Below are 10,892 nucleotides of genomic sequence, written 5' to 3'. Positions count from 1 at the left end.
TGATCACCTTCCTTCCAATTCCTGACCTTCGCCCGGTCGGTCTTTCCCCCCATGTAAAAGAGGGCGGCTCGTTCCGCACCCTCTCCCGTATCGGCACCTTCATGCCGATTCTGGCCCCGATCGAACAATCCACAACCGGATTATGCTCCACCCGTATCGGAGCGTCGCACGGTTCGGTCCCCGGTTGGGTCGTTTCTTGGTCTCTTCTTCAACCTTTTCGCGGGCCATCTCCCATCCATCTTCGTTGGCATCGTGCCAGGACTCCTCAATACCATCATCCATCTCCTCGGTCTCACATGGGCATAAGGGCCCGAATGCTGAGTTCTCCGGAATCGGGTCTGAGGGTTTTCGTCCGCTCCTTCCCCGTATCGTCTCGCCGGTGATTCTTGGTCTCACGCCGCCGCCTTCCTCCTCTTGGGACTCATGTGGGCACTCGGGCCCGACTATCGTCGTCTCGGGAGCAAGCGTGGGAAGACGCGAAGAGTCGTCCGTCCGTTTTACGCCCTTGTCCATAGCCACTAGCTCTTCATGGTCGGCGTTCATCTCCTTACCGATCACGCAAGCCCCGCCTGGGCTTGCTTCTCCAATGTCCGGGGTTTCGGGCTGACACGCCCGAAACCGCTGGTCCCAAAGTTCCGATTCCGCGATCGGTATCTCGGCCTCGTCCTCGGCCGTTCTATCTCCGCAAGTCAAGAGGGCGTTTTGTTCCGCACCCTCTCCCGTGGTATCGTCGTACCGATCTTCTGCCATCGCTTGTCATCTAGCCATTGGCACACCCTTCTGACCTTCGACCAGTCCTCCGTAAGCCCATTCGCTCCGTCATTGTCTTCGAGCTCAATCTCGATGGCCTCCCGTTCCGCTCGGTCGATCAACCTGACGAACAATAGGACTTTGTCCGCCCCCACCAAACCTTGTTCCCGCTCCGGGAGCCGAGCAAGCCGCCGCTCGTACTCTCGGAACGCCTTCATTGCGCCCCGGTGGGTCTTCGCCGATGCAACCCACTGGTCAAAGTCGCGTTGTCCCCGGCTCTTCCGCCGTCCTCCATATGCCTGCAGGAGCACCTCTTCAAAGGCCTCCCACGAACTATGAGCTTCTCGGAGCTCCTTCACCTCCGCGTGCATACGGACAACGACGACCCGACAGAAGAACTCCAGCCTCAACGCCTCGACTACGTCTCGCTCCTCCATTTCGGCGTTGTAGGCTTCCAAGTAGAATGGGCCTTTGTCCCCGTTGAACCGGCCGACTCTTTCGACCACGCATTCGACAGCTTGCTGCGCTGTCTCTCTTCTTGCTGTTGCTCGTCCAAACTCCCTCACCGCTTCGACAAAAAGTTGCGCGAAGTTGTCTTCTTCGAACTCCATCCTCCCTTGCCGCCCTTCACGTCGGGTTCACCAAATATGTCACGATGTTACATGCGTGCGTATAGAAGGGGCGGGACCACGAGGGTCTTGGACTAGGGAGTGACAGAGCGTAGGAAGCCGACTTCTCTCCGGTCTCGGCTGCACTGGTGGTGGTGCGAACCGGAGCGATTCTAGACGCGTACCGGTGGCTACCAAACGCGAGAGAGGAAGAGAGGGAGAGAACACGCGCGCAACACCGACACAACACACACCTCTTATGTACAGGAAACATAGGGAAGGGAAAGCACCCGACACTGACAGAGACACAAATATGCACAACCCTGTATATATTGACAGGAACTTGTCGTTCCTTATGCGCAACGCTCAGCCACAACCGAGATTCTTTTCATACACAGAAAACAGGAAACGAAAAACACGACACAAAGGAGAGGAAGATACACAAGAGGTTTACGTGGAAAACTCCAAACTAGGGGAAAAACCACGGCAGCCCACAGGCTGCAAACTGTCACTATGTAAGAATGTACAAAACAGTGAGTTCACGGAGGCAACGACCTCAGACTCACGATCTTCGCCACAGGCGGCGGTTACAACAGAGGCAGCGACCTCTTTCTCTCTCTCTCTCTCTGTACAACGTTACGTACTGTCTCTGCTTCTTGCACCAACAAGAAAAATAACGACAACATAATATTAGTTTGCCCTAAGTCATATTTATACTAATATGACTTTTTGGCTATTTACAAATATAGCCACAATGGGCTCTCAGAAAAATATTTACGAATATGTCTCTTCCTCCGGTTCATACCGGGTCTGCACCATCCGGCTCTTCGTAGCCGGGTGCTCCTCATCCGGCTCTCCGTAGCCAGGTACTCCTCATCCGGTTCATACCGGGCCTGCACCATCCGGCTCTCCGTAGCCGGGTACTCCTCATCCGGTTCATACCAGGCCTGCACCATCCGGCTCTCCGTAGCCGGGTACTCCTCATCCGGTTCATACCGGGCCTGCACCATCCGGTTCTCCGTAGCCGGGTACTCCTCATCTGGTTCATACCGGGCCTGCACCATCCGGTTCATACCGGGCCTCGGCCGAGTTTGTTCATCGGCACTGATCTTCTCCCTTCCCATCCGGAGGGACCTGTCTCCCAACATATATATAAATATATATGATTACAAGAGTGAGTTACAACTCTTACTCCGACTCGGACTGAGGTAGGCTAGGTCGCAACGGCAGTCTGCCGCCAAGCCGCCGTCAGGGAGCTCTTGGGCTCATCGCGCTGAGCGGGGTCTTGCACAGGAGGCCAAGCAAAAGCAACCTACAACAGGGAGAGATACCACCCCAACCGCGAGCCGGCTACGCACAGAAGAAGAAGAGTTAACCTAATAGCTTTCCCGCCATAGCTGCCGCTCGAGTTGTCGAGAAGGAGAAGGAGTAGAGGAAAGAAAAAGAGAGTCACTAACCCTAGAAACGAAGCACAAAATGGTATACCCTTACAACTCAAAATGGGCAACCCTCTCACAAGAGGCGCTCCCTTCCTTTTATAGAACAAGGAGGGAGATGCGCTACAATGTGGGATAAATCCCGACTTACATGGGATTCTCTATCCCGACTCCTACTATTCACACTAAATGTACAAGGGTGATCGCACATGTTGCACCCCGTCGATGTAGCCAATATTTCCCGGTTTCCGCCTCTGGCCGAAATTCTTTACGACAGCGCATCCACCGGTATGCGCCAAATTAGACTCTTGCCGGAGAAGACCGACCCACGCTTATCCTTCGTCTTCCGGATCGACATTCGTTCCGAGCCGGTCGTTGTCGCTATCCAGGTCGTCCGGGTTGGGTTCAGCCTCGTGCCGCTTTTTGAATGCTTTGATCCTTTTCCCTGCCATTGGTACCACCATCCTTGTTCCGTCGAGCTTCGCGAGATGGTAGGTCCCATTGTCGTTGGCGCTTGTCACCACATAAGGCCCGAACCACCTTCTTGCTAACTTCCGCATTGCCCTGTGCTGGTTGTCGAGGCTGCTGTCATACACTAGAACCCAGTCGCCTTCCTCGATCTTCTTCGGTCTCAGTCGGTGAGTCCGATCGAATCGTCCTTTGTTCTTTACCCTCGCCACCTGTAGCTTCTCCGCAACTCGGTCCACGTCCTCCGGTCTTCGCTCCAGCTGCCAAATCCGTGCCGCTAATAGCTCCTCCCGGCTCATCTCGTCTTTCCAGTCCACCGTGGCCCATGAGGAGATTGTTTGCTCCTTTGGCATGATCGGCTTCTGCCCGTACATTAGCTCCACCGGCATGAACCTGGTTACCGAATAGTGCGTAGTTTGGTCCGCCCACAACACATAGGGTAAGAGCCGCGACCACTTCCCGACTTGATCTCCACACGCCCGTACCAACGCTTTGACGATCGGTCCGTGTCCGCGTTCCACCTTCCCATTAGCCTCCGGATTGTACGTTGTGGTGAGCGAGAGTGTAATCCCTAGCCGGTCAAACAACTCTTCCGCCTCTTGCACGTCCAATTCTCCGCGGTCGGCCACGATCTTACCTACGCACCCGTACCGACATACCACTTCTTCGATCAAAAATTGGCACACGGCCGCAGTCGTTTGGTTCTGCAACGCTCGGCCTTCCACCTAGTTCGTCAAGTCCTCCCGAGCCAGCACCAGATACTGCATCTGCCCTACCCCCATCGGCATCGTCACCAGATCCACCATCCACTTGAAGTGGACGGTCGGAGGGTAGGTCGGGTGAAGCTCGTCCTGATGTCGGACTATGGAGTGCACCTGACAGTTTTCACAAGTCGTCACGAACCGATGCACGTCCCGATATAGTCCCGGCCACCAGTACTTCCCCTTTAGCTTCTCGAATGTGGCCCATGTCCTGTGGTGTCCGGCCCAGGGACTCTCGTGGTATGCCGTCAGCAATTCTTCCCGTTCCTCTTTCTTCGCCACCACTTGGAGCGGGATGTCGTTTCTCTTCTTCGGGTGCTTCCATATGCTCCCGTCCCGTAGGAAGAATCAGTACACTTTCTTCCGAATCCGGTTAGTCTCTTCCTTCGTCCACGCCGTGTCCGGTGTGATTGTCTTTAGGAACCCGCCGATCTGGAGCCACTCCCTTGTCATACTTGCTCTTGTCGAATTCATTAAGCGCTGGAGTGCTCCCCTTTCTTGTTGTTACGTTAGCTGACTCGAAGAAGTCCTCGTCGACTTCTTCGTTATCCGAAACCATGCCGTCCTCGTCGCTGAACCGCGCCCTTGAAAGCATATCAGCCATGGTATTATCCTTTTCAGAGATGTGCTGTATCTCCGGGTTCAGGGACTTGATATACGCGATCCACCTGAGCATCGCCAGGTTCGGAGTCGCGCATCTGAAAACCATACCCAGAATCGGTAGGCAGTTTGTCTCGATGATCACTTCCGTCCCGATCAGATAGTCCTTGTCGGCCTTGACTGCCGAAACGATACCCCATAGCTCGCACTTGATTTGGGCGTATCCTCGCTGCCGCTCGCTCAATACCTTTGCCCCGAACTGGATCGGGAATCGTACGCGCCGTCTTCGTCTTCCTGATTGACCACCCACTTGATCCTAGTCGGGCTCGTGTCCATCGTCACGTAAATGGGGACTTCCTTGCCGTTAACTGTTTTCCGGAGAACCAATGCCGTGGCGAACGCCTCCTTCAGTCTCTGGACCGACTTCATGTGCTCCGTCCTCCATTCAAATCGGCGCCCTTTCTTTAATAACCCGTAAAGCGGTTCCGCGACATGCGCGTAGTGCGGAATCCAAATGTGATAGAACGCACATGCCCCCAGGATCCTTCGGACCTCCGTGACCGACCCGCAATCATCCTTCATCGTGGAGATGGCTTCTACCTTCGCCGAGGACGGCTTCGGGCCGTAAGGCCCGCACAGGTGTTCGACTACCAGGATCTCCGGCTGTTCGAAGGCTGATTTTTCTCCAGAGAAGGTGAGCCGCGCTCTCCCGAGTCTTTGTAGCACCTTCTTGCAGTTGCGGATGTGGTCCGTCGCGAACCTCCGGCAACCGTCGGGCCTGATCGACTCGTCCTTGGCCTCCACCAGACATCCTTTGATCGGGATGTCGTCCAGAAATGGCATGGTGATGTTCGGGATGCAGTCCCTCAACACCTTGTTCATCGCATTCACCATGTGCGCCATCGAGTTAGTTCTGCCTTGCGGTAGGGTACACATCTGAACTAGGCCGAGAGGAGTTCGCATTGTCATGACATCCCTACTCTCTACGACTAGTTGGAACTAATCGTACCATGAGTACAGATCTCCAACCGAGTAGATCGACCTCCCTAAAGGTAAAGAGGGATGTTTGACAGATCAGCCATTGAGAGATGACGTTCAGCAAACAGGACTGTAGTAGAGATGAGAGTAGAGACACGCAGATCTTTGGTGTACCCAACCGCCTTGATTGGTACACAAGAAAAAAGAAGGTTATTATATTAGTTAACCTTACATAGAAAGTGGTGTGTTCACATTATAAAAGGAGGTGTCTTGTCCAAGTGAACAATGTGTTCACATATACGAATAATTACCTAATTTGTGAACTACGGGCCTTTACACCTAACAACCTCCCACTTAAAGGTCCGATGTGAACATTCAAGTAACTCCCACTAACTGTATGCAATGCTCATGTTGAGCTTTGCTAAGACTTTTAGTGAGAATATCTGCAGGATTATCCTGTGTTTTGATCTTGGTCAATGTGACTAGACCATCCTCCAAAACTTGTCTGATAAAGTGATGTCGCACATCAATGTGTTTGGTGCGCGAATGAAACATGGCATTCTTAGCCAGATACACAGCACTCTGGCTATCACATCCTAACACAAGAGTACTAACAGACATGCCAAGATCTTCACCAAGTCTGCTGAGCCATATAGCTTCCTTTGAAGCTTCTGTAGCTGAAATATATTCAGCTTCAGTAGTACTCAGTGCTACAATCTTTTGCAATTTGGAGCACCAAGACACTGCTCCACCAGCAACTGTAAATATATACCCGCTAGTAGACTTACGTGTATCCAAGTCACCTGCCATGTCTGCATCACAATATCCTTGCAAATTTAATGCACCCTTCCCATAGCATAAACATTTTCTCTGTGTACCTTTAAGATACCTGAAAACACACTTGACAGCCTCCCAATGTGCTTTCCCGGGATTAGACATATAGTGACTAACAACTCCCATTGCATAAGCAATATCTGGACGAGTAGCTACCATAGCATACATTAGAGAACCACATGCTGATGCATAAGGAATTCCCTTCATAGCATTGATTTCCATCTCATCCTTTGGACAATCAGCCTTGCTGAGTTTAAGATATGACAGCAAAGGAACTCCAAGAGACTTTGCTTCTGCCATATTAAATCTGTTAAGCACTTTTTCAATGTACTTTTCTTGTGACAAAAACAACAATTTGTCTTTTCTGTTTCTATTGATTCTCATGCCCAAAATATGCTCTGCATTTCCCAAATCTTTCATAGAGAAGACCAATTTCAGTTGATCTTTTAGAGCATCAAGACTAGTCTTTCTTTTCCCAGCTAGCAACATATCATCCACATATAGAAGAAGTATGATAGGACTGTCATCAATATCCTTTTTCGTGTATAAACAATGATCTGCATAGCTACGATCAAAGCCTTGAGAAAGCATAAAAGTATCAAACTTCTTATACCACTGTTGTGGTGCTTGTTTTAGGCCATACAAGCTACGTTTTAGTTTGCATACCAAATGCTCCTTGTTAGAGACTACAAAACCCTCATGTTGTTTCATGTAGATCTCTTCATCAATATCACCATGCAAAAAAGCGGTCTTTACATCCATTTGGTACAACTCCAAATTAAGCATTGCAGTGAGAGCAAATAGCACACGAAGTGTGGTCATCTTCACAACAGGAGAGAAGACCTCTTGGAAGTCAATACCTTCCTTCTGTGCATAACCCTTGGCAACTAATCTTGCCTTGTATTTTGGTTTCCCTTCAATTTCCTTTACCTTATAAACCCACTTATTTGGAAGAGCTTTCCTTCCTTGAGGTAAGGACACAAGATCCCATGTATCATTTGCATATAAAGATTTTATTTCTTCTTGCATTGCAAGCTCCCACTTACTACTAAGTTCACATGACATTGCCTCCTTATAAGTAAGAGGTTCACCCTCATCTGACAGCATGACATAATGCAAAGAGGGGTCATATCTATATACCTGCCTCCTTGAACGATTAGACCTACGTACCCAATGATCAGTATTTTCTGGGATTGGTTCTAAATCTGGAGGAAAATCATTTTCAGCACTTTCTGGCTGTTGCGAACCATGTCCAGCATGTTGTTCGACATCTATATTTTGTTCTTCAGTACCTTCATCTCGTTGACCAATATCTTCATGAGCATCTCTTTGCTGTCCAACTTCTTCTGGCTCAAAGATAACCGGTTGACCATCATATTCAACCTTTGGTATAGCATCATGAGGTTTATTTTCAGATTTTGTGGATGGCTGTAATTGCTGAAATGTAACGCTCTTAGAGTTCCCAACAGAGGAACAAGCATTTTTCAGCAATTTTTCTTCATTAAAAACAACATCCCGGCTGCGTACAATTTTTCTGGACTGAGGTAACCAAATCCTATAGCCCATTTCACCTTCATCACCATAGCCCATAAAAATGCCCATGGTGGACTTAGCATCGAGCTTATTTCTCAGCTCACTTCTAATGTGTACAAACTCATCACAACCGAAAATTCGTAAATGGTCATATGAAGCTGGTTTGCCAGACCAAACCTCCTCAGGGATTCCATTTTTTAAGGACTTGTTGGGAGAACGATTACATATATGAACCGCGGTTTTTAATGCTTCTCCCCAAAATTCATGAGGGAGATTAGCTGTGGACAGCATGCATCGTACTCGCTCACACAAGGTCCTATTATACCTTTCTGCCACCCCATTTGATGAAGGGTTATATGGAGCAGTAAGCTCTCTTTTAATACCATGTAAGTCACAATAAGACTTAAATTCTGCAGATGTAAACTCACCCCCATTATCTGTTCTGAGACATTTCAGTTTTGTCCCTTTTTGAGTAGTCACAAATGCATGAAAAGATTTAAATGCATCAAATGCATCACCTTTTCTTTTCATCAAGTACACCCAAATCTTCCTAGAATAATCATCGATAAAGGAAATAAAATATGCAGCACCGCCCAAGGATTTTACAGGCATGCTACATACATCAGAATGCACCAAATCTAGCACATTTGGTTTACGAGAGATACCAGAATAATAAGAATTTCTCACTTGTTTGCCAAATAGACAATCATTACAAAAAACCAGCTTTGATCCTTTAACATCAAATTTTTTAAAGCAGAAAGGACTTCAAGTCCTTTTTGGCTCATATGTCCTAATCTCTTATGCCAAAGCTCTAAACGAGAGTCGAATTCAGCAATAGCAAGAAACTTTCCAGGTAAAGCTTTGCATTGCAAACAGTACAGAGTGCCCTTTTTGCAACCTTTCACAATAACCATAGATCCTTTCTTTAGTTTCCATAATCCACCACCGAATAATGTGGTGTAACCATGCAAATCCATCTGTCCTACAGATAGCAAACTTTTCTTTATGCCAGGTACATACCTAACATCTTTGAGCACAAGCTCTTGACCATTATCCAAAGACAAGTGTATGGTTCCAATACCATCAATATTGCAAGCACTATTGTTACCAAGATAAACTTTTCCATAACTGCCTGCATCAAATGTGGTAAAGCACTCCAAACATGGAGTAACATGAAACGAAGCCCCAGAGTCTACTATCCATGTCTGTGTCAATCCATCATTGATTGACAATAAAGCATCAATAACATCTGTTTTGGTGATTTGCATGTCTTGAACATGAGCTATAAAGGCATCACCTGTAATACAAAGTACATCACCATCTTCACCAGATAGGTCTTCAATGATAACATTTGAAGCCATATTAGCTTTCTCTGTTGTATTAAACTTATCCTCTTTGTTTTTCTTCTCTCCAACATTCTTCTTCCTTTCTAGTTCCATCTTCCAATATCTACAATCAAGTTTCTTATGACCTTTACGGCCACAATGATAGCAAGTGATATCTTGTTGTTTTCCTTTCCCTCTACTCTTACTTCTATTTCTTTGTCCTACATTTGGGTTCCTCTTATCATATCTCCCCCTAATATTGTATGCTGAACCACTACCTTCTCCACTAGATTGTCTTCTAATCTCTTCACTGAGAATAGAGCCCTGCACACCATCGAAGGTCAAGGTGGGGCTATTAGATAGTGAAACAACTAATGTTTCCCACGAATCCGGTAAAGTCATAAGTAGGAAGATAACTTTGAGCTTGTCATCAAAAGCTGGTAATCCTGAATCTTGTAGTTGGGAGAGAGTACCTGTGAATAAAGATAGATGCTCTGTTGCACCTTTCGACTCATCAAGCCTCATACTGACAAGTTTTCTCATCAAATGCACCTGATTCACAGGAGTAGTATTCTCGTAAGTTTTCTTAAGTTTCTCCCAAACTTGATGGGCAGTAGTCAAGCCCTTTACATCTACAAGAATTTCATCAGAAACAACCCTTTTAATATATGTAATGGCTTTCTTATTCAGGGTGTTCCAAGCATCATTTTCCATGCTCTCTGGTTTCTTTTCTACGAGAGCATCTTCACAATCTCTTAGAAAGAGGATGCCCAGCATACGCTCTTTCCACAATTCGAAACCTTTTCCATCAAATCTCTTGATTTCAAAGAGGTTTTTCACTTCAGCTGAAGTGGAGGCCATTGCTCCCAAGATTTATGACAGATGCCTTCAGAAATTGAGCAGAATACCAATAGGAAAGGGTCTGACAGATTTTTTATTATTTATTATTTATTATTATTTTTTAAATCTGTGTTTTCTGCTGATTCTGAATCTAAAGAAAAACAGCAAAGTAGAGGAAAGAGATTTAGCTCTGATACCAGTTAAAGGTAAAGAGGGATGTTTGACAGATCAACCATTGAGAGATGACGTTCAGCAAACAGGACTGTAGTAGAGATGAGAGTAGAGACACGCAGATCTTTGGTGTACCCAACCGCCTTGATTGGTACACAAGAAAAAAGAAGGTTATTATATTAGTTAACCTTACATAGAAAGTGGTGTGTTCACATTATAAAAGGAGGTGTCTTGTCCAAGTGAACAATGTGTTCACATATACGAATAATTACCTAATTTGTGAACTACGGGCCTTTACACCTAACACTCCCTTTGAAGGCCTCCGCAAACTCATCAGTGGTCGGTCCGATACCTACGTTTCAAATGGTCACCTTGTTGACCGGCTACAAGTCTTGTATGAAGCGCAATGCGCCATTCTTCTTTGGCACTGTAAACCACCAATTCGAATATGGGGCATTCGATGGTTCGAGGATGCCCATTTCCACCTTCTATTTCTGCAGCTCCATCAGCTTCGGGATGTGAGCTCTGGGTATCGGAATCGGTTTGAGATTCCACGGCACATGCGGTACCGTGAAGATCACCATTGGT

The sequence above is a fragment of the Azolla caroliniana genome, unplaced genomic scaffold, assembly GCF_043228905.1.
Source record: "Azolla caroliniana isolate FFs.n. ecotype wild unplaced genomic scaffold, voAzoCaro1.0.p SCAF_2, whole genome shotgun sequence".
NCBI classification, from domain to species: domain Eukaryota; kingdom Viridiplantae; phylum Streptophyta; class Polypodiopsida; order Salviniales; family Salviniaceae; genus Azolla; species Azolla caroliniana.
The sequence above is the reverse complement of the archived record's forward strand: the minus strand, read 5'-3'. Positions refer to the sequence as shown.